Below are 22158 nucleotides of genomic sequence, written 5' to 3'. Positions count from 1 at the left end.
ACTTTGAAAGATTAAAAGATTTGTTAATTATTTTGATATTTAGTGAACTCATGTTCTGTGATTTGCTCGAATTGTGAGCCTAAAAGAAAGATAGTTTTCTTAAACGAACTTTCCATATTTTGAAAATAAAAAGAAATAAAACAGGTTCAAACAGGACAATCTTTTTGGAGAGTTTAGATTGGAAATTGACAAAGGTCCCTCAAACCTAGAAGCTCAGAATCAGAAATTGGGGCAAAGAATTTGAATGTTAGAGAGCAAGAAGAGCAAGTTTTTGCAAAGAAATGCGATGGTACACCGTGGTGTGGGAGGATATTGAAGGTGAACAGATCAGGAAGGGAACCAAGATTGCTTGAGCACCTTTTAACTACAATTAATCAAGAAAACTATGCATTACACCTACATGAATTTGCATCTTTGCATCAAACATCCATCATCCATCATCATGTACGATAAAAGCTTTAGTTTTCCCCTCTTATGAGGGTACCATTAAGATTTCTCTTAGGACCTTTTCTCTTCTCATGAGGACATTCAGGACAGTTTTATTCAGCTACATTGTACAGATCTTTCAGGAAAGAATGAGATTAAAAGACAACAAGACGTCCTCAGCAAGAGCGAGCAATCAACTTCAAATTTAACATTTTCAAAACAAAAAATTGTCTCGCTTGAGACAGTCTCATTTAATACGAAATTTTATCTCACTTGAGATTATTTTTCTTAAAACAAACTTTGTCTCACTTGAGACGATTTTTACTCGAAACATAAAGATTCATTTCACTCAAGATCTTTTTTCTTAAAACAAGATTCATCTCGCTTGAGATAGTTTCACTCGAAACAGAAGATTTTATCTCGCTTGAGATAGTTTCACTCAAAATACAAGATTTTATCTCACTTGAGATTGTTTCACTCGAAACATAATATTTATCTTGCTTGAGATAGTTTCACTCGAAACAGAAGATTTATCTCGCTTGAGATTACTTCACTCGAAAAGAAGATTTATCTCGCTTGAGATTGTTTCACTCAAAACAGAAGATTTATCTCGCTTGAGATAGTTTCACTCGAAACAGAAGATTTATCTCGGTTAAGAGAGTTTCACTCAAAATAGAAGATTTTATCTTGCTTGAGATAGTTTCACTCGAAACAAAAGATTTTATCTCGCTTGAAATAGTTTCACTCGAAACAAAACATTTTATCTCGCTTGAGATAGTTTCACTCGAAACAGAAGATTTTATCTCGCTTGAAATAGTTTCACTCGAAACAAAAGATTTTATCTCGCTTGAGATAATTTCACTCGAAATAAAATATTTTATCTCGCTTGATATAGTTTCACTCAAAACATAATATTTTATCTCGCTTGAGATAGTTTCACTCGAAACAGAAGATTTATATCATTTGAGATTGTTTTTCTTAAAACGAATAACACCTCACTTGAGGGATTAACATTTCCTTTGCTTGATTCACAATAATTCGAATCAACAACACCCCACCAGAGGGGTTAACATTTCCTATTACTCAATTTACGACACTTTGAATCAGCGACGCATCACATGAGGGACCAACATTTCTAATAGAGAATTCATGAGAAGAACTTGTTTGACCTATTGCTCGATTCACAACACTTCGAATCAACAATGCCTTACTTGAGGGATCAACATTTCCTTTGCTCCATTCACAACACTTCGAATCAGCGACGCTTCATACCAGGAACCACCATTTCAAGTAGAAAAATCATGAGAAGAACTTATTCAACCTTGGTTCGATTCACAGCACTTCAAATCAGTGACGCCTCACTTGAGGGACCAACATTTCTAGTAGAGAACTCATAATCAAGAGTTCATTCAACCTTGGCTTGATTCACGACATTTAAAACTAGCAACGCCTCACTCAAGTGATCAATATTTCCAGTGGACAGATCATGATAAGAAGAAGTAGTAACTTGATGAACATAGATTGCTAAGAAATGGCGCTCTACTATCTTTGCTTCATTAGTATTTCACAGCAATGAGCAAATAAGGTGGGCATTTGTGATCACAATTTTTTTTATTTTACCATTGGGCCTTAAGCCCAAAATATACCCCATCCAAACCAAACCAAACCCTAAAATAACATGACCCAAATGCCTAAAGCACTAAACCTAAACCAACCCTAAAACTAAACCTGACCTAGGTCTAACCCTAGACCTTAGGTAGTCACCAAATCCCCCCATTCAGCTTCTGTCGTTCTCTGCCCCCAAGTAGAGGGGTTGCCGCTCCAGCACGCCATCTCCACTCCAGCTCCACGCAACATGCAGTAGTAAACAACAAGAAGATAACAAAATTCTGATCATTTCATTTATTCTCTGTAAACGGGTATAAAACCCAAGAAACCACAATGTAACAACCCCGAGGGGTTCCATTTTCTATTCAAAAAGAAATAAAAAGCAAAAAAAGAAAGTTTCCAAGTTTTTTTCTGGTGTTTTATTTTATTAACTTTTGAAAAAGAAAGAAAGAGAGAAAATAGGGTTACCTTCGGTCGGAGCTTCGTCAGCGGCGGAGACCTCCATTCGCAGATATGAACGGTGATGAGGAACGCCTTGAGGATGGGATAAGCATATCTTGATTTGGGCTCGATCCAACAGTGGACGATGGAGGCTCGGGCGGTGGAAGTCAAGAAGCTTTCGGCTTGTTTCATGGCGTTGGAGGCCGATTCTTGCAAAATCGAGCCCAGATTCGTGACTACCGCATAGAGTGGAGCAAGCCCGTGAAATTTGGTGGCCAACGACCATCGACAACAGCACGACGGCTGGCGGTGATCGAAACGACAACTGACGACGGGTCAGTTTCTAGAGAGAGGAGACAGCCTCTCTCTAGATTTTTTTAAATGAAAAAAAAGACAAGAAAACGAAAAGAAAAGTTGTTTATAAAACAAATTTAGGGAAAATCGCATTTTAGGTCCCCCAAACTGTCGTGATTTTACAAAATAATCCTGTAAAGGGACCTATTTCATAATTTCCTCTTTTTCTGGCATGCTTGTTACTTTTTGGTTAATTAAGTTTTAGTCCCCCTATGTTTGCCATATTTTCGCATTTTGGTCAATGGACCTCCCTTTACTGATTTATTGCACTTTTTATCATTCTATTTATTTTATTTTAATTTATTCACTATTTATTTTTTATTTAGCTATTTTTATTTTATTTTAAGCAATTTAGTCACTGTCTATTTCCGATTTAGCTACTGTTATATTTTTATGCAATGTAGTCCTTTATTTTATTTTATTTTTACCCTTTTTTTGTGTACTTTAATTTTAGTACTTTTACATATTTTATTTGTCTTTAATATTCGTATCCCTTTAGTACTTGATAGATTAATTTTTAGATTTAGTCTATAGTGTTTTAATTATTCAATTTATATTTATTTCCTAAATTAGGAGGATTCTTAATTTGGTCCTCCCTTTTGCTCTAGGTTCCAATTTAATTATTCGAATCTTAAAATTAATTTAGGTTAGTATTATAACCTCTATTTTAGATTAGATTTCAAATTACTCTTTTAATTTAGGGAATAATATGAGTTGGCCACCATCTCGATTATTCGATTCGATAATTGATTAAAATTAAATAGGATTAATATTAGGGCCTACATTTTTAGGTTTATGCCTCTAGGTCCTTTGATTTTCATAATTTTATACTTTAAGCTAGAAAAAGACCTTAATTTACCCTTAGCTTAAATAGGATTAATAAAAATAAATTTGAGTGGATTTTATTTTTAAACCTAAAGCAATGTTCACTTATTAGGGAATTATCGGTATATCTCCCGCAAGTATGCTCGGGGGCGACTATCGGTGATTCCCAAAATAGATCGACATCCTTTTCAAAATCACATCATGATTTTTAAAATTAAGGCAATATCTAATCGTTAGCCATAATAGTTGATCTATGGCCTTTATGTTAGGAGGCGAATGCTATCGGTCTTAATAAACGGATGTCCTTTTTAACTTTGCATCCGTAATGATTTTCAAATTAAATAAAAATCGAACTCAAAATTTCTGATTTTAAATATAGGGTAATCAACTAGGTACCAATTTTTGGACGCTTGTGGAGTGCTAATCCTTCCCCGTGCGTTAATGACTCCCAAACCTGATTTCTGGATTTTAGCAGACCTTAAAACTTGCCATTTTGATAAAAATAAAATGATTTATTAAAATCACCCGATTTTTATGGTGTCTCAATCGCACCTTAAATTATTGGTGGCGACTCCTCACATTTTGAAATGTTTTTCAAAGGAAAACCCCCGAGTCGGTATCAGTCTTTCCCCGCCCGGGCGAAAAACGGTGTCGGCGATGTGTAAACCGTACAAATACATATCGATAAACTGTTACATTACAGAAAATATATTAATATTGTTATTAATGATATAAAAACTAATTATTTAAATAAATTTTCAAAATTAAATTATATTTCTGTATCACATAATCATTTTCCTGGAAAGACACTTCGAGCATCATTGACATCCAAAATATTTTCCTTTAACATTATAATAATAGTCTGTCCTCTCTTTCCAAGTAGCAACATTGAGGCAAATTGTACGTTTTTCAGGTGTTAGGAAACACAAATATCGTTTATATGTGTCACCAATGAAACAAGTTTCTTGAACAAAATTCGATATCATATCACCTATGTTATATTTATCCTGCATAAAAAAACTAATATTTAATATTTAGTATAAAATATTTAACAAATAACACAATTTGAGTAACTATAATAATTTCATAATGCTACTACCTCATTTTGTTTATAACCTTTTACCTGACGATGCCTCTCTACTATCATGACATGTTTTTTGTTCTACTTGGATTTATATATGATTATTAAAAGTATTAATATTAACCAAACAATTAATAAAAATATATACAATAAAATATAATTTATACTCACCGTTATGATATTTTTAGGAGTTCGAGCTTTCTTTTTCATGGCCAAATTTATTATCTTCAAATCATCAATAGAATTTGTAAGTGCAACAGATGACATAACATTCTTTTTCTGTTGATAATTTTTTATCTTTGACGATGTCTTGTGATTACTTGATATTTTTTTCACATCTTTTTTATTATTAGAGTTTTCCTCAACGTGACTAATTGACTAGGAAATTGATTCTCACCAAATTGAAAGTTAATAATCTCACTAGGAAGTTTTGGTGGACCATCAGTAGACGGCTTTACACTATCTCCAAAACTAACATCAAGTTTTCTTTTACCACTACGTTGCAATGGAGGAGAAGAATACTCAGGATAAAAATTGATAAATGGAGAGTTACACACTTTTCTATTAGGACTATCAAATAATACATAATAGTTCCTTCTCTTGTGATCCACTATCTAAACATTCACCCTTCAATGAACCATGATCTACACTTTTCTCTTTTGATCTATTGTTTGATACCTTTTCCTTGAATGATCCACCATGTAAATCTTCCCCATGTGGTCTATTATTTACACATTTATCCTTAATTTAATTTTCATCAAATAGACCAACCATGCGAACAACTGTCTTTTCAATATTTTTTATTTAATCAATCATGGTATCTAACTTGGTTGTAATAGTATAAAAACTTATTAGACTTTCCTCTTTATGTAAAACTTCAACTCTTTCCTACATAAAAATAAAATAAATAATAAAAGTAAAAATCATAATTATAAAAATATAGAGATCCTCGAAAAACCTCATTAAATTAACGACATAAATATTAGATAAAATATAAAAAATCTTTTTATAATTAATAAATAAAAATTAAATTTTCTTTCATAAAGCTAAATTTAACATTTTAACCCCAACACTTAATATACATAACTCCTTCAATTAATCACAATGAATGTACCTCAATATTGATATCTTTTGAATTCATATCGAGATGCCGCTTAACTCCATTTTTGCTTGTTTTGGAGTAAAATTAAGATCCATTAACTAGTTCAAATAGTCATAAAAAATCCAAATTAATATTTATTTGATCAAAATCAATACTAAATCAAAAGCAATTATAAAAATGAATAACAAGTTAAAATTAAGCATCAAAATTAAAATTGATGGTCAATATTTAAATTTTCATATCAAAAGTAATATTACCATGATTCAAATAATCTCAATTAATATCAAGTAAAAATTAAGCATTAAATTATTAAGATTAATGATAACAATTAATAACAAATGATATGAATTTATGTTAATAAAAATTAATGAATAAAATAAAATATTATTAATATTATTAATTAAAATCAAAGACTCAATTTGAAATTAATTATCAAAATAAAAATAAAGTACAAATTATAGAAGATTTAAAACCTAGAAGTCTAAAATCTAAACATGGGAAAGTGGAGTGTTTTACATGCAATTTGGCCATTTAAATTAAAACAAATTTAACTGTGTACATTAAAACAGACGAAACTATAAATGGAGAAAACTATGGGGAGTATTCATGAAATTTAAACATCTGAAATAAAACACAAATAGAGGGGGCTATAATGTGATTTTACCATTAATAAAATAAAAACTTACCTGGCGCAAACTAGAAGAGACGATCGGAGTGAACTGTGTGGCCTTACACAAGGCGGCAGCTGGGAACGAAAAAGGACGGCGGTCGTGGCAGTTCTAACTAGGCTGGCCGACGGTCGGGATGATGTTTTGAAGGTATTCGGCGTAAAAAAAGAAAAGAAAAACAAGACGACGACAAAACAAAAAACTGGGCATAACTTCTCCTTTGGACAACGTCGAACTGAGCGACAGCGAACTGGGACAGCAATCGTAGCAATAGATGTTAAGGCAATCGATTTTTCGATGAGTCAAGAGTTCATCGGCGGTGACTGATTATAATGGTGGTTCTAACTTTATAATTTAAAATTCCTATTTCTAATCAAATTAAAACACTTAAATTAATTATTATTTTTATTAAAAATATAATTTTATTAAAATTTTATTAAAATTAAAATATAATAAATAATTAATTTTAAATAAATTCTTATACTTTTTAATATTTATTGTAGACACCCATTTTTGTATGGGTCTTATTTGTTAATTATTATTTTTAATTATTATTATTATTTTATTAATAATATTCTAATTATATTTTTGTAGGCTCAATAATAGAACCTCAAACAGGGCCTAATGCCACTCGACCCAGAAGGAAGTAGACCCACCGGCCTAAGCCACCAACCCATACCCAATTACAGTCGATCCGATGCGTTCAACTAGGGTTTCAAAACCCTAGCTCCTAACTTGTTACCAGTCACTATTGACGAGAAGCTAGGCCATCTGATCTCGCGCGTGGGATGCATACGCCGACTTTTCAGCTTCCCAGCCTCGTGAGCACGTCGTCGTCACCACCAGAGATCCACACCGCTGCCACCATCAACAACATAGGCCGAACAGTGATAGAAAATAACCCTATCAATCACAATCTTACCAAATTAAAAACCCACTTAAAAAATAAATCCCGAAAAATCGAGATTTTACCTATTCAAATCTAAGGCAATGATCCCCCTACAAAAGGAGATCATCATTTCACCCAAAATGACCATAAATCATAATCAAACATATTTTCAAATGAGTTTTTTTCGGTGGGGGAAATCATTCTAATAAAAAACCCAATAGAACAAAGAGAAAAAATAACTAAAAAAATGAGAAAGAATAAGAAGATTTTTGGGGTAGAGAGTCATTTGAACAAAAACAAATAAAGAAAAGGTGCTTTCCATCAGTCAAATTTCCTCTTCAACGTTCGGAGGGTTCGACCGTAGATCCAAACGGTGAGGAAGAGCGCGCAAGAGGAAGGAGTAACATACTCTAAAAGCAAGGTGATCCGATGGCTGGTAAAAGATATTGAATAGGTTGAAAGCTGAATGATTTTCAATATATTTGTGTAAATTAAGGCTTCTTTTGGGAAAATTGATCCTAGAACTGTGTTTGGGGCCTCATGACGGAGCCACCAGAGTAATTGGGGCTCGAAAGGCCACCAAAATACAGCGGCAGACGATGACCGGCATGACGACTAGTAGAGGAGTCACTCATCGGTGGCTCACCGGATTGAAAGAAGAGAGAAAGGGCAGAGGATTCAAGTCTCATCTAAGAGCGAGAAAGAGAGGGAAAAAAGAAAAACTGAAAGAAAAAAAGGAGAAGGGCCTTATATAGGCCGAATGAAACTACGTAGTTTCGAGGGGAACTGCTCCTATAATTTTGCGCGTGGTCAATTTCCATGTTGGTCCTCGCAGGCTTTGTAAATCTTCATTTTAGCCATTAAATGAAATGGTTAAATCATGTGTGTGGTCCTTAAATTATGCTAGGTTTATGTTTTAGTCCTTTATTTTCTATATTATTGAAAATTGGTTTATTTGTGTTTTTAGTTCCTCGGATTTTTGTTTAAATGCAACCTGGTCACTATTTTATGCTTGAAATTTCATATTATTGTGTGATTAGCTCCCTTCATTTTTGTATTCATGCATTTTGATCCCTATATTTTTGTTTATTATATATCAACCCTTAACTTAACATATGCATTTGCATGACATAAACTCTAATTGGTTTATTATTGTAACTTTATATTCAATTTTTGTATTCAGATTAATTTGTTTATTATTGTGTTAAAGTTCCTGCCAAGATTTTTTCCTTTTTTGAGTCAAAGGTTTATATGTTCTTCCTCACACACCTCACGTGCATTTGCATGACATAAGCTCTAGACCCGAGCTTCGTTCCAAGTAAGTAGGGGTGAACGTTTTACTCTTGTAAGAATTTATTCTTCGTGTGAGTCTTAGCAAATAACCTCTGGGGTACACATGCCTTATACCTTCGTAGGGATTTATTCCTCGTATGGGTATAAGGAAGTGAATCCCCTCGATTTGAACTCGATATGTTTTTTGCCTATAATGGGTTAGAATTGAGGATTTGGTCACCCGATGGAGCACTAATATCAAGGACAATTAGACTACCCTTTTCTCATAGAGCCAAAACCATGCATGTAGTGAACCGTAGAACGGTCACCCTAGGTATAGCCATATCGAACCTCTATCTGTAAGTAGGTGCCATAATAAGTGTACACAAAGGAGGAGCATTTATGAACCTTTACATTTTTCTTTAAATTTATTGAATAAATTTTGTTGAATAAAAGCATACGAACTATATACCATGTGGTTAGGATCAATTTCTTGAAAACAAATCATTTTGGATGGAAAGCAATCCGGGTAGGATTACTATCTAATGAAAGCATGCTTGGGTAGATACTATGATTGGGTAGGTGTTATATTTAAATAGCATCTTTTAATTCTAATGACTATCTTACCTATACTAGCTCGTTTCTTTTCTTTTTGTGAAATTTTTCATCCTTTTTTTTGCATTGCATCATCATGACATAATGCGAAAGTGTTGATCCTTAAGGGGATATTCAAGTGAAAATTTTCACAAGGAGAGATAAAAGTTTTAAATCAAGCATTCGCATGCATCGATGGCTAAAAGAAGTTCAGAGAGTAGAAGAAGAAGACTTGCTCGAAGATCGTGCAACATTCAAGACTGGAAAGATGATCGATTGATCTGATGCGTGACTTCATCACTGTAGGGGCATTAACTAAGTTATGTTACAGAGCGTTTGAGAGGCATAATTTTCAAGGAAGACGTTCTGAGATGAAACATCAACTCATTTCAGACTCATCGTCCAAGTGAAAACATGTATGTAAAAATGGACTATCTTTTAATGTGAAGACTTTTATCTCTGATGAAAATTGTTCTATGATACTCATCATTAGGATCAACATTTTTTGCATCTGCATTTTGCATATGCATTCCATTTATTTAAACATTTTCATATTCATCATTCATGAAAATATGGGGGTTAATTCGTGGAGGATTTTATGAATGTGATCTTAATCACGTGACACCACGTTGAGAATAGAAGGAAGATTCGAACAAGTAAAGGAAGAAGTTGAAATTAGTACGGTGGGAGCCTGCTCAACCAACCGTAGGGTTGAGCCTAATAAGATGATCCGAAAAAAATCAATTTGATCCAATTCCAATAACATATTAGGAATTACTTCCAACACTGGTTGAGATGAGTCTTGTGACTCCCATTTAGTCCAAGCCAAAAGGGTCCCCATATCCCGAGGTCTATGATATTGATGATGTGTGTATTTATCACATAGAAGTTCCAGACATTCCGTTGAGAACTGTGGGGCATTGAAGCAAGGTCCAAAATCTGATTGATTTAGGGGCATGGGCATTCAAAGAATGATAGGACATTCTAATGTTGATCAAGAAGTTATTGCATCTACCACTTGCATTAAGAGCATTGTTTTGTTTGAACTCATTTTTGTTCTTTCTTTGATATTTGCTTAAATATTTTTTAAATCTTTTAATGATTGAATTTATGCTACCTTATAAGGCTATATAATTGAACAAGTTTTAATCTTGTAGTTCTTTTAATATTATTTGAATTAAAGCTCCCTTGAGTATTATGGTTATGGCCTCTGGGAAAGTGACAAGATTGAACCTTTGTAAAATATGAATCCTTAATCTTACTCCAGAAAATATAACAAAATATATACCCTTCTCTTTTAGGGGAAAATAGCCTTCTCCTCGAATGAAGAGACAGTTAAGGGCTTGGCATTCAGGTATGTAAGGATATGAACAAAATGGGCCATCTTGCACATGAGATTGCAAAGCTGATTGGTTTCTACTTTCGTTAATGACATTCAATGATGATTATGATCTTAACAGATGGAATGGTCGAGTAGGTGAATCTCGTTTAGGTCAGTTTCTTAGAAATTGAACTCTAATGATGAGATTTTATGACTTTCAACAACACCTAGACTATAACAGATTCTTCTTGACAAGCTTAAGAAGTTGAATACTTATACCCAGGAGATAATTATATATGTATATAATAAAGATAAGTTATTCCGCTAAAGGAATTGGTTATAGAGGAAACTCAAAAATCTCTCCTTTATGAATAGATTACATTCAAACCATGACATTGATCGGGTACTTGGTAATTCGGTGTTTGCTCCACTGTGATTGTCAAGTCAAAGACTTTGAGATAACATGAATCCTTCAGCTAGCGAAATAAAGACAATTTTAAAATATATATGTACAATAAAGCTGAATTCAGCTAGCCAAACAATGAAAAATTAAATCAAATTTACTAAATAAGGAGTTTCAGTGAAGATGGATTAAGGGAGTTGAGGAACACATGTTATAGTCAAGTTCACACGAGCACATAGGAATTTCCTTTTTAGACTGATATTTATGCACTGCCTTTGCTAGAGGAGTCTATGAAGCTTGAACAAATGGAAGATTTCAGAGAACTGAAATAGAAGTGTTTTAAAAGGTGTAGCAATTGATTATGCTAGTTGCGACATTTTGTTTACACCCAATTAAATGCCAAGCCCGAAATGAGGGGCATGTATAACGTTTTAAAGAGCAAGTACAAGAAGAAAGACTTAATGGTTGAAACCTTAGAAAATATGAAGCCAGCCTGAAACCAATCCCTAATCCTGACACTTGTCAAGGAGCTATAAGTTAGAAGGATTAAGAGAGTAATTAATTCTTTGATATCCAATGAACTCTAGTTTTATAATTTGTCTCAATTGTGAAACCTAGAAAGAAACAATATTTTTTTTTAAAAACTTTATTAAACATTTTTCAAAATTCTTTTAATTGACATTTTTCAAAATTTTAAAAATAAAAAGGAGAAGAAAAACATTTTCAAACAAGACAATCTCTCTGGAGTATGCCTTGGTAATTAACACGTGCCTCATACACAAAGCTCATGCTTAGAATCAGTGCTGGAGCCAGAAATGATAAGTGTTGAGGACATTTTTGAAGGCCTATATCTTACAAGAATACAAGATCATTGAATTGAGCAGACATTTATTTTCAATAAAACAAAAAGGTGTGAAGAATGAAAATGGTAAAGCATAGACAATGGAGCTTACTATATATGATTGTTTTGTCCATTATCACAACATACAAGTTTCATTATTCTGATGATTGCCCATGCATTAATGTTGGCAAGCCAAAGAGTCCCACTTATATTCCCACTGAGCTTTACTCTTTGGTGTCCTTGAAATGCTATACAAAAGCCCTGAACACCATGCAAAGAACTTCCCTAATTGAAAAATCTAGACAGAAGCCACAGGAAAGGATGAATAAGTTGTCGAAATGATCAAGGACATCCAATCTAAATTTCTTAGAGTTCCATAGTTCCTCCTTTGTGTTTTACCTGATAAGGAAAATTCTGATCTTTATGAATCTTTTCGAGTTTGTCATAGTCACATAGTGTACGGCTCCAACTAGGTTTAATGATCAACACCTTACGAGTTTTCTTATAAAAATCAATGCAAAGCTTGGAGGAATGAATTCGATGTTAGCAATTGAGAAAACATCTTCAATTCCAGTTGTTTCTAAGATTCTAACTATCATCCTTGGCATAGATGTGTCTCATGGTTCTCCAGGACAATATGATATTCTATCAATTGTTACGGTGGTCAACTTCAGGCAGTGGTCATTGATTTCCCGCTACAGGATAACTCTGCGTACACAATCTCCAAAGCTTGAAATGATAGATTTTATTTTCAAACCATCTGGCAGGGATTATGATGGTATCATAAGGGAAGCTCTATTGGATTTCTACACAAGTCCAGACAAGGGAAGCCAATTTTATCAGAGAAAAAAATTTACTGGGACAAGAAGAAATTAACACGAATCAAGAATTACAAGGATGCACGCTGGTGAAAACAAAGAGTGAAGACAACCGATCAGAGATAGAATGAAGACTGCTCATGCAATCATTCCCATCACAGATCAATAAAATATGCACATACATGTCACATGAATTTGCATCTTTGAATCATAGATTCATCATCGCATTACAATAAAATTGGGTTTTTCCTTTCTTATAAGGATGCTTTTATAATTACTTTTGAGAAACTAATTTCATATTTCTCAAGATCTTTCATCTACGAACATCAATTTAGTCTTTCTTAAGATTGTTTTTCCCTTAAAATCCTTATTTAATTTTTCTCAAAGGCCATTTTTCTCCTCTCGCGAGGACATCGTCAAATTTTCCCTTTCTCAATAACATTTTCTCCTCTCACTAGGACAAATTCAAAAAGGTCATTTTTACTGAAATAACATCAGGTCAAATACATAAATAAATTTCATTATAACATCCAAGATAGTCATTTATAAATGCATCATTTTTATATTGATCTTTCAGGAAAGAAAAGTTTGGTGATGACCAGACATCCTCAACACGAAGGAATAATGTCATCAACAGATTTGAGATCCTGAAGTGAACAATCAGATCTTTTAAAAGAAACTAGATCTCCTCAACATGCAGGAACAAACTGTCTATCACCTTAGAGATTTTTTCTCTCTAAATAAAGTTTCGTCTCATTTGAGACAGTTTTTCTTGAAAAAAATTGATCTCACTTGAGATAGTTTTCCTAAAAACAAATTTTGTCTCGCTTGAGATAGTTTTCCCTCGAAACATAAATTTTGAAATTGTTTCACTTGAAACAAAATTGATCTCATTTGAGATAGTTTTCCTAAAAACAAATTTTGTCTCGCTTGAGACATTTTCTCTTGAAACATAAACCTTTGAGATTATTTCTCTCAAAACAAAGTTTTGTCTCGCTTGAGACAATTTCTCTCGAAACATAAACCTTTGAGATTGTTTCTTTTGAAACCAAATTTTGTCTCGCTTGAGACTGTTTCTCTTGAAACAAAGTTTTGTCTCGTTTGAGACAGTTTCTCTTGAAACATAAACCTTTGAGATTATTTCTCTTAAAACAAAGTTTTGTCTCGCTTGAGATAGTTTCTCTTGAAACATAAACCTTTGAGATTGTTTCTCTCGAAACAAATTTTCATCTTGCTTGAGACAGTTTCTCTTGAAACAAAATTAATCTCACTTGAGATTATTGTCTCCAAATTATCCTTAAAGACGGCTAGACGTCCTCATCATAAAGTAACAATGTTGTCCACCGACCATATCTCCACAACATGAAGGAGCAGTGTCATCCTCAGACAATCAGACTTCCTCAACACGAAGGAACTGTGTTGTCTCCAAATTATCCCTAAAGATGATTAGACATCCTCATCACGAATGAAAATTTTCGTCCATCGACCAAATCTCCTCAACGCAAAGGAGAAATTTCATCCTCAGACAATCAGACTTCCTCAACGTAAAGGAACCGTGTTATCTCCAAATTATCCCTAAAGACGACTAGACTTCCTCATCACGAAGGAACAATGTCGTCCACCGACTAGATCTCCTCAACACGAATGAGCAGTGTCATCCTCAAACAATCTAATTTCCTCAGTGTGAAGGAACTGTGTCGTCTCCAAAATCATCTCCAGATTGACCCGACTTCCTCAATGAGAAGGAACAACGACACCCTCAGTAAACAATTCATTTGAAGGTGCCCAGAACTCTTCAATGTGGATGAGCAGTGTCATTTTCAACATCAAAATTACCCAAAAAACAACAATATCATCAACAAACAACAATTGTATCCTTTGAGATTGTTTCTTTTGAAACAAAATGTTAAAAGTATCTCCCTTGAGAAAATAATCACCATCAAGTTTCAAAGCGACAAAGAGAATCGGACAAAAACTTGTTGTCTTGTTGTCTTTTCCCTATTCTTGTTAACATAAGAATGGGGAAAGAGGGCCAGCTGTAGACACCCATTTTTATCCGGTCTTGTTTGTTAATTATTATTTTCAATTATTATTATTAGTTTTATATTATTATTTTATTAATAAAATTATAATTACATTTTTGTAGGCATAATAATATAACCCCAAATAGGGCCCAATACCACTCAGCCCAAAAGGAAGCAGACCCACAAGCCTAACCCACTAACCTAGACCCAATTACAGTTGATCCAACCCATTCAACTATGGTTTAAAACCCTAGCTCCTATCTTGTTACCAGCCACTGTCGACGAGAAGCTAGGCCATCCGATGTCGCGTGTGGGATGCACACGCTGACTTTTCAGCTTCCTAGCCTCGTGAGCGTGTGATAAATCCGTAAAAAGACTTAATTTTCAGTCTTTTCACTTAAGTTATTGCTCGTCTAAACAAAGTATGCACAACATTTTAGTTGCATATAGGTTATATTAGCTTGTGGTGGATAAGTTTCTCTTAGGCAAGATTTATTTGGTCTGACTGATGCTACTGAGGAGCATATTTATCTCGTCGAGGCAAGGTTTATCTGAAGAAGTCTGAAGCAGGTGTGACGAAACCTCCTATGTCACATGCCAGCTGGATGACCTACTTCACGTACAAGCACGCCTTAATTATTCTGACAGACGCTAGTCACCTTTCCTTTTTAAGTATGAGCATTTAATAACGGTTATTTAAGGAAACTCCAAAAGCATACAGAGCCCTAGGAGATCTTTCCTTATAAATAACCAGTCGTAGCCACCAAAGAGAGGGAGACAAGGAAGAAGGGTGAAAAGCTTTATCCAAGGCGTGAGCAAGCAACTGCAGTGCTTTCCCACCGTCAACCAACCAACCTTCCTTGGTGTCCTCCATAACCATACTTTAGCAAAGCGATGATCAGGTCTCGAGAGAGGCTGATCACCAAGCCAAGCGCGATACTGATCAGAATTGTCACGACATAGCCCCCAATTTTGGGAGTCATTCTTCCTTTGTTCTTAACTCTTTATCTATTTAGGGTTGTATTAAACGTTAAATCTTGGATGATCTTTGATAGCACCATGATTGTCTTACTTGGTGTTAAACTTTGTTTTACCTGAACAAAATTTTTAGGTTTTATGAATGATAAATTATGTTTTGCTTATTACTGTTTTTCTCATCGTTAAAATATTTTACCTTACGCTGTAAGAGCATCGAGAGATCGCCTGGGGTTTTGGTAAAACATGTCTTGGCAATGTAAGAGCATCGAGAGATAGCCTTTTGTCTAGATAGTGATTCTTAGATTTGAGGGAATTAAGATAGATCTATTTTAACAATGGAATGAATCCGGGATGGTGAAGTTCTAACTTGTTTTCCTTATAGATAAGGAGTGAGTTTCAAAAGAATAAAAGGGGTAGACACTAGAGTAGGATATACAACGCCTATAGTTCACGCTGAGAGGTATTGCTACAGCAACAGTTTGATAAACCAATGGTTGTAGTTAACGCTGAGGAGTATTACCATAGAAGCCATCTAAGAATACCTAGTAATCCTGTTGGGCAGCTTTAGCAAGTCATAGTAATTCATTCTAAACTTAGAATAATTATTGTCTAGACAAAAGTTTAGCATAAGTGCTCTGTGAAACGTCTGAATATGTGAGGTTGTTTGCATTATATTTAAACCAACACTTGTCTTATTTTTTTCCAGTATTATGCATACTTATTTTTCCTTAACCAAACTTTTCTGCAATCATTAAATCACTTCTTTGTTTTATTAATATTAGTTCTTAAGCTGACACTAGTAGGAATTAGTTTGTGACACTACTTCTCGTTGTGGTGAAAATAAATTTCCAATCCAATCCCTGTGGAGACAATGCTGACTTACCCTATATTACTTGAATCGATTGTGTATACTTGCACGGATTTGCTTGCCTTAACATATACATTTACAAGCGATCAAGTTTTTGGCACCATTTTCGGTGATTGGCAACTAACGAAATTTTTAGCCATAACAAGTTCTTTTTGTGTCACCTTATATTTATTTAGTCTAACATAGTTTATTATTTTCTTTTGTAGGTTTCTATTCTTGCATGAACTCCAAATCTGCTGGTAAGCCTTTGGAACCATTTGACTCTGAAGTTGAGCAATCGTTCAGATAAAGGTTGCGTGCCCAAAAAACCAAAGAACATTTAAACCAACTCCAAATGCAAGATAACATGGGAGATTTAGGACCTAATGCAGCTATCAATCTTCAAGTTGCAAGGCCAAGAGCAATATGAGATCATTTGAACCCGATTCTCAATGACCTCAATTGGATAATTTGGTGGTTCACCCAATGAGGATGCTAGGTAGCATGTTCGCGGTTTCCTTGAAGTGTGTGATTCGTTTCGACAACAAGGAGTACATGAATATGTGCTCAAACTAAAACATTTCCCTTACTCCCTACGCGATAGAGAAAGAGCTTGGCTCAGCGGAGTTCCTTCCGGATCAATGGAGTCATGGGCAGATTTATGCAAGAGTTTTCTACTCCGATACAATCTACCTAATATGAATACACAGCTTCGCAATGACATTGCGAGTTTTCGCCAAGGAGATGATGAATCAATGTACGAATGTTGGGATAGGTACAAAAGCCTACTTCGCAAATGTGTTAACCATGGCTTTCACGATTGGACGCAAGTGGTGATGTTTTACAATGGAGTCAATGCACCAACTCGAATGATGCTAGATGCCTCAGCAAATGGCACTTTACTAGACAAATCACCCGATGAAGCTTTTTACATCCTCGACAGGATAACAAATAATGATTATCAATTTCCAAATACAAGATTGGGAACTGGCAGAAAAACATTTGGAGCATATGAATTAGAGGGTAAGAATTCAGTAGCAGTTTAACTTTCTGCCATAACCAATATGTTGAAAGAATTGCAACGTCCTAATGAGGTAAGAGAAGTCAAGGTGACCAATAACGCATGCATATTTTGTCATGGCAACCATCATGAGAGTGTATGTCTGGAAAACCATGAGTCAACCAATTTTGTGGGAAACTACAATCGGAGCAATAATAACCCTTATTCAAACACGTATAATCCTGGTTGGAGACAGCACCCAAATTTTTCATGGAGTAATCATGGAAAAAGAAACAATCAAGCAGTAAATTACAGGCCATAGAAAAATAATTTTAACCATCAACATTTTCAGAATCAGCATCATCAGCAGCCTTACAAAACAAAAAAGGTATAGCTTCTTCCTCTAATACTAATTCTAAAACTAATTCCTTGGAGTTATCGTTACAGGAATTTATGGCTTCGACGAAAGATTTCATGGCCTCCATGAAGACCTTGATGAACGAACATTATGTAACAATTAAAAATCAAGGAAATTTGTTACAAAGCCAAGCAACACTTTTACAAAGCCATAGTTCATATCTAAGAGCATTGGAGAATCAAGTAGGACAAATTGCTACGACGTTACACTCTCACCCACAAGGGAATCTCCCTAGTGATACGGAGATTACTAAACATCATGGGAAGGAACAATGCAATGTACTTACACTAAGGAGTGGAAAACAGGTCAACCAAGATGACAAGTTTGGGAGAGAACATCTGATCAGTCCTCGCCATGGCATAACACAACCAGAGGATCGAACTAAAAATGTTAAACGAGAGGAAGTACCTGAAGAGAAGGAAAGAACTGAAGGTTCAGAAAGGCATCGCTCAAACAATGAGAAATTCATGGTCAAGGCCAGAGATTCTTCAGCAACAACAGCAGACAATGTGAGACCTCCACCACCATTCCCTCAACGGTTGAAGAAGCATGATGATGACATCCAGTTCAAGAAATTTGTTGATGTTATGGGTCAGTTGTGTATCAATGTACCCTTACTAGAAGCCATCGAACAAATGTATTCCTATGCCAAGTTTCTTCAGGACATTATTACAAAGAAACGGAAGATAGAATGTGTTGCCATGGGAACAGAAATCTATTCGGCAGTAAGTAAACTCCCACCAAAACAAAAAGACCCTGGCAGCTTTATAATACCATGCTCAATTGGTAATGACTTCATAGGATGAGCTCTTGTTGATTTGGGATCAAGTGTAAACTTGATACCAAAGTCTATATTTATGAAACTAGATGGGTATCACGCCTGTCCAACCTCAGTCATCCTACAGCTAGCCAATCGATCATATGTGCGGCCAGAGGACAGAATAAAGGACGTCATAGTAAAGGTGGATAAATTTGTATTTCCAGTTGATTTCATCATCCTGGATTACGAAGCTAATGAAAACGTAACAATCATTCTGGGACGACTCTTCTTAGCCACTGGGCGAATCCTAATAGATTGTGAAAAAGGAAAATTCAGAATGCGAGTAGGGGAGAAAAGCATCACCATCAATGTATTCAACTCCATAAAATATGTGGATAATTCAGAAGAATACCAATACATTAGAGACGTAAAGGAGAAAATAATCCTTGGATGAGGCGAATCTCTAAGACTCAATGAATACAACGCTTTGTACCATGACCCTACAACCGAGATGCATGAACAAGACACTTTTGGCCCAAGCAAATTATGCTCAGAAGATGATTCAGAGAATCATGGCCCTGACAACTAAAATTTGAATAATGAACGCCCTGAAAATGATACCAATGCATGATACGGAGGAAATATAAAGGATCAACCGAGGCTTCTTTATAATAAATCAGGTATGAAATTCGAACCCTTAGATTATAATGAAGTTAAGTCTCAAGAGTCATCCTTGCAACATGCACCGAAACTGGAACTTAAAACTTTGCCATCAAACATGAAGTATGTTTATCTAGGAATTGATGAAACTCTACCAGTGATAATTTCTGCCAACCTAACCTCGAACAGGAGAATAGTTTGTTGAATAATTTATCACAGCACATAAAAGCTTTTGGATGGACAATGGCAGACTTGAAGGGAACCATTCCGACCTTATGCATGCACAAAATCAATATAGAAGATAGCCATAGCACTTCGGTGGAACCCCAAAGAAGGCTCAATCCAATCATAAAGAAGGTAGTCATGAAAGAAATTATAAAATGGTTGGACGCGAGAGTAATATATCCTATATCTGATAGTTCATGGGTTAGCCCGGTGCAGTGTGTGCCAAAAAAGGGTGGTGTGACCGTGATTAAAAGTGAATATGAAGAACTCTTCACCACAAAAACAGTCACGGGCTGACACATATTCATGGATTACAAGAAGCTCAACAAACCATAAAGAAATACCATTTTCCCCTCCCTTTCATCGACCAAATGCTTGATAGGTTAGCAGGAAAAGCATTTTATTGCTTCCTCGATGGATACTCAGGATATAACCAAATAGCCATAGTACCGAAAGATCAAGAGAAAACCACTTTAACATGCATGTATGGTACCTATACATTTAGATGAATTTCGTTTGGGCCGTGTAACTCTCCAAATACATTCCAAAGATGCATGATGACAATCTTTTCAGATATGGTGGAAGAATGTATGGAAATATTTATGGAAGTCTTCTCCGTCTCGGGTGATAATTTTGACCGATGTCTCGGCAATCTATCCAAGGTACTGAAACGATATGAAGAAGCCAACCTAGTGTTAAATTGGGAAAATGCCATTTTATGGTAACAGAGGGAAAAGTGTTGGGTCACTAAATATCATGCCGAGGCATCGAAGTCGATAAAGACAAGGTGGACATGATTGCAAACCTTCCCCCACCCACCAACGTGCGAGGTGTACGCAGTTTTCTTGGACATGCAGGCTTCTACAGGTGGTTAATAAAAGATTTTTCTCAAATCTCTAAACCCTTGTGTCTTTTGCTTCAATAAAATCATCCATTTGAATTTATTAATGATTATTTGAATGCCTTCATAGATTTGAAGAAAAACTTTTGGCAACACCAATCGTTATCCCACCAGACTGGAACGAACCTTTTAAGCTCATGTGCGACGCTAGTGACTATGCAGTCAGAGCAGTGCTAGGGCAATGAAAAAGTAAAATCTTTCACGTTATATACTATGCGAGTCGTACTCTTAATTATGCACAAGTAAACTATATCACCAGTGAAAAAGAATTCTTAGCAGTAGTATTTGCATTCGAAAAGTTTAGGCCATATCTTATAGGCACTAAGGTAATTGTGCATACAGATCACTCTGGTATTAAATATCTTATTAATAAAAAATATGCAAAGCCTAGACTAATTCGGTGGATATTATTGCTACAAGAGTTCGATTTAGAGATCAATGATAGAAAAGGTATAGAAAATCAAGTGGCAGACCATTTGTCTAGGCTAGATAACAAACCTGATTGTCCTGACATCACAGAAATTAAAGAGGATTTCCCTGATGAGAAAATATTATTTGTCATGGTTGCGCCGTGGTATGCCGACATACTTAATTTTCTTGGTAATGGTATTGTTCCTCCAGATTTATCTAGCCAGTGCCGAAAGAAGTTTCGACATGATGTGCGACATTACTATTGGGATGAACCGTTCCTATTCAAGCAATGTGGAGACCAAATAATCCGAAGATGCATTCCAGAAGAAGAGTAGTAAGATATTCTACACCAATGCCACTCGTCACCATATGGAGGCCATTTTGGTGGAATGAAAACAACAACGAAAGTGCTTCAGTCTGGATTTTATTGGCCAACCTTGTTCAAAGATGCGCATGAATTCTATAAGTCATGTGATAGATGCCAACGAACAGGAAACATATCGAAACGGCATGAGATGCCATGGCAAAATATTCTGTAAATTGAACTCTTCGACGTATGGGTAATAAACTTCATGGGACCCTTTACCACATCATTTGGAGATTTGTACATTCTTTTGGCAATGGATTATGTATCAAAATGGGTAGAAACCATCGCAACACCTAAAAATGATTCCAAGACGGTGTTAAAATTTTTGCACAAAAATATATTCACCCGATTTGGAACACCACGAGCTATTATTAGCGATGAAGGAACACATTTTGACAATAAATTGATTGCCAAGACATTGAAGCGATATGGAGTACGACATAGGATTTCTATGGCGTAACACCCTCAAATTAATGGACAAGTTAAAGTGTCTAACCGGGAAATTAAACAGATCCTTGAAAAAATGGTCAACCCAAGTCGAAAGGACTGGTCGTCGAAGCTAGATGAAGCACTATGGGCTTATCGCACAACATTCAAGACATCGTTGGGAATGTCACCATTCAAATTGGTCTATGGAAAAGAATGTCATCTACCTGTTGAACTTGAACATAAAGCCTATTGGGCCATCAAAAAGTTAAACATGGATGCTCAGCTTGCTGGAGAAAGAAGACTCTTGGAACTGAATGAGATGGATGAATTCAGAGCACACACATACGAGAATTCCCGCCTATACAAAGAAAAAACAAAACGATGGCATGACAGAAAAATATTGCCAAGGCAATTTTATTTTGGACAACAGGTACTAATCTATAATTCAAGTATTAAATTATTCCCAGGCAAGTTAAAATCACGATGGTCATGACC

General features: G+C 35.2%; 1 long non-coding RNA gene across 1 annotated transcript; it reads left to right on the top strand.

Moving 5' to 3' along the window:
- The first annotated feature begins 5080 nt into the window (after positions 1-5080).
- Positions 5081-16616, top strand: LOC120176191. Its single transcript, XR_005521300.1, has 3 exons — positions 5081-5162; positions 9622-9623; positions 16605-16616. It is a non-coding gene; the product is annotated as an uncharacterized LOC120176191 (long non-coding RNA).
- The last annotated feature ends 5542 nt before the right edge of the window (positions 16617-22158 follow it).

Source organism: Hibiscus syriacus, unplaced genomic scaffold, assembly GCF_006381635.1.
Source record: "Hibiscus syriacus cultivar Baekdansim isolate YM2019G1 unplaced genomic scaffold, ASM638163v2 tig00112230_pilon, whole genome shotgun sequence".
Lineage (NCBI taxonomy): Eukaryota > Viridiplantae > Streptophyta > Magnoliopsida > Malvales > Malvaceae > Hibiscus > Hibiscus syriacus.
This window is presented reverse-complemented; position numbering and strand designations above follow the sequence as displayed.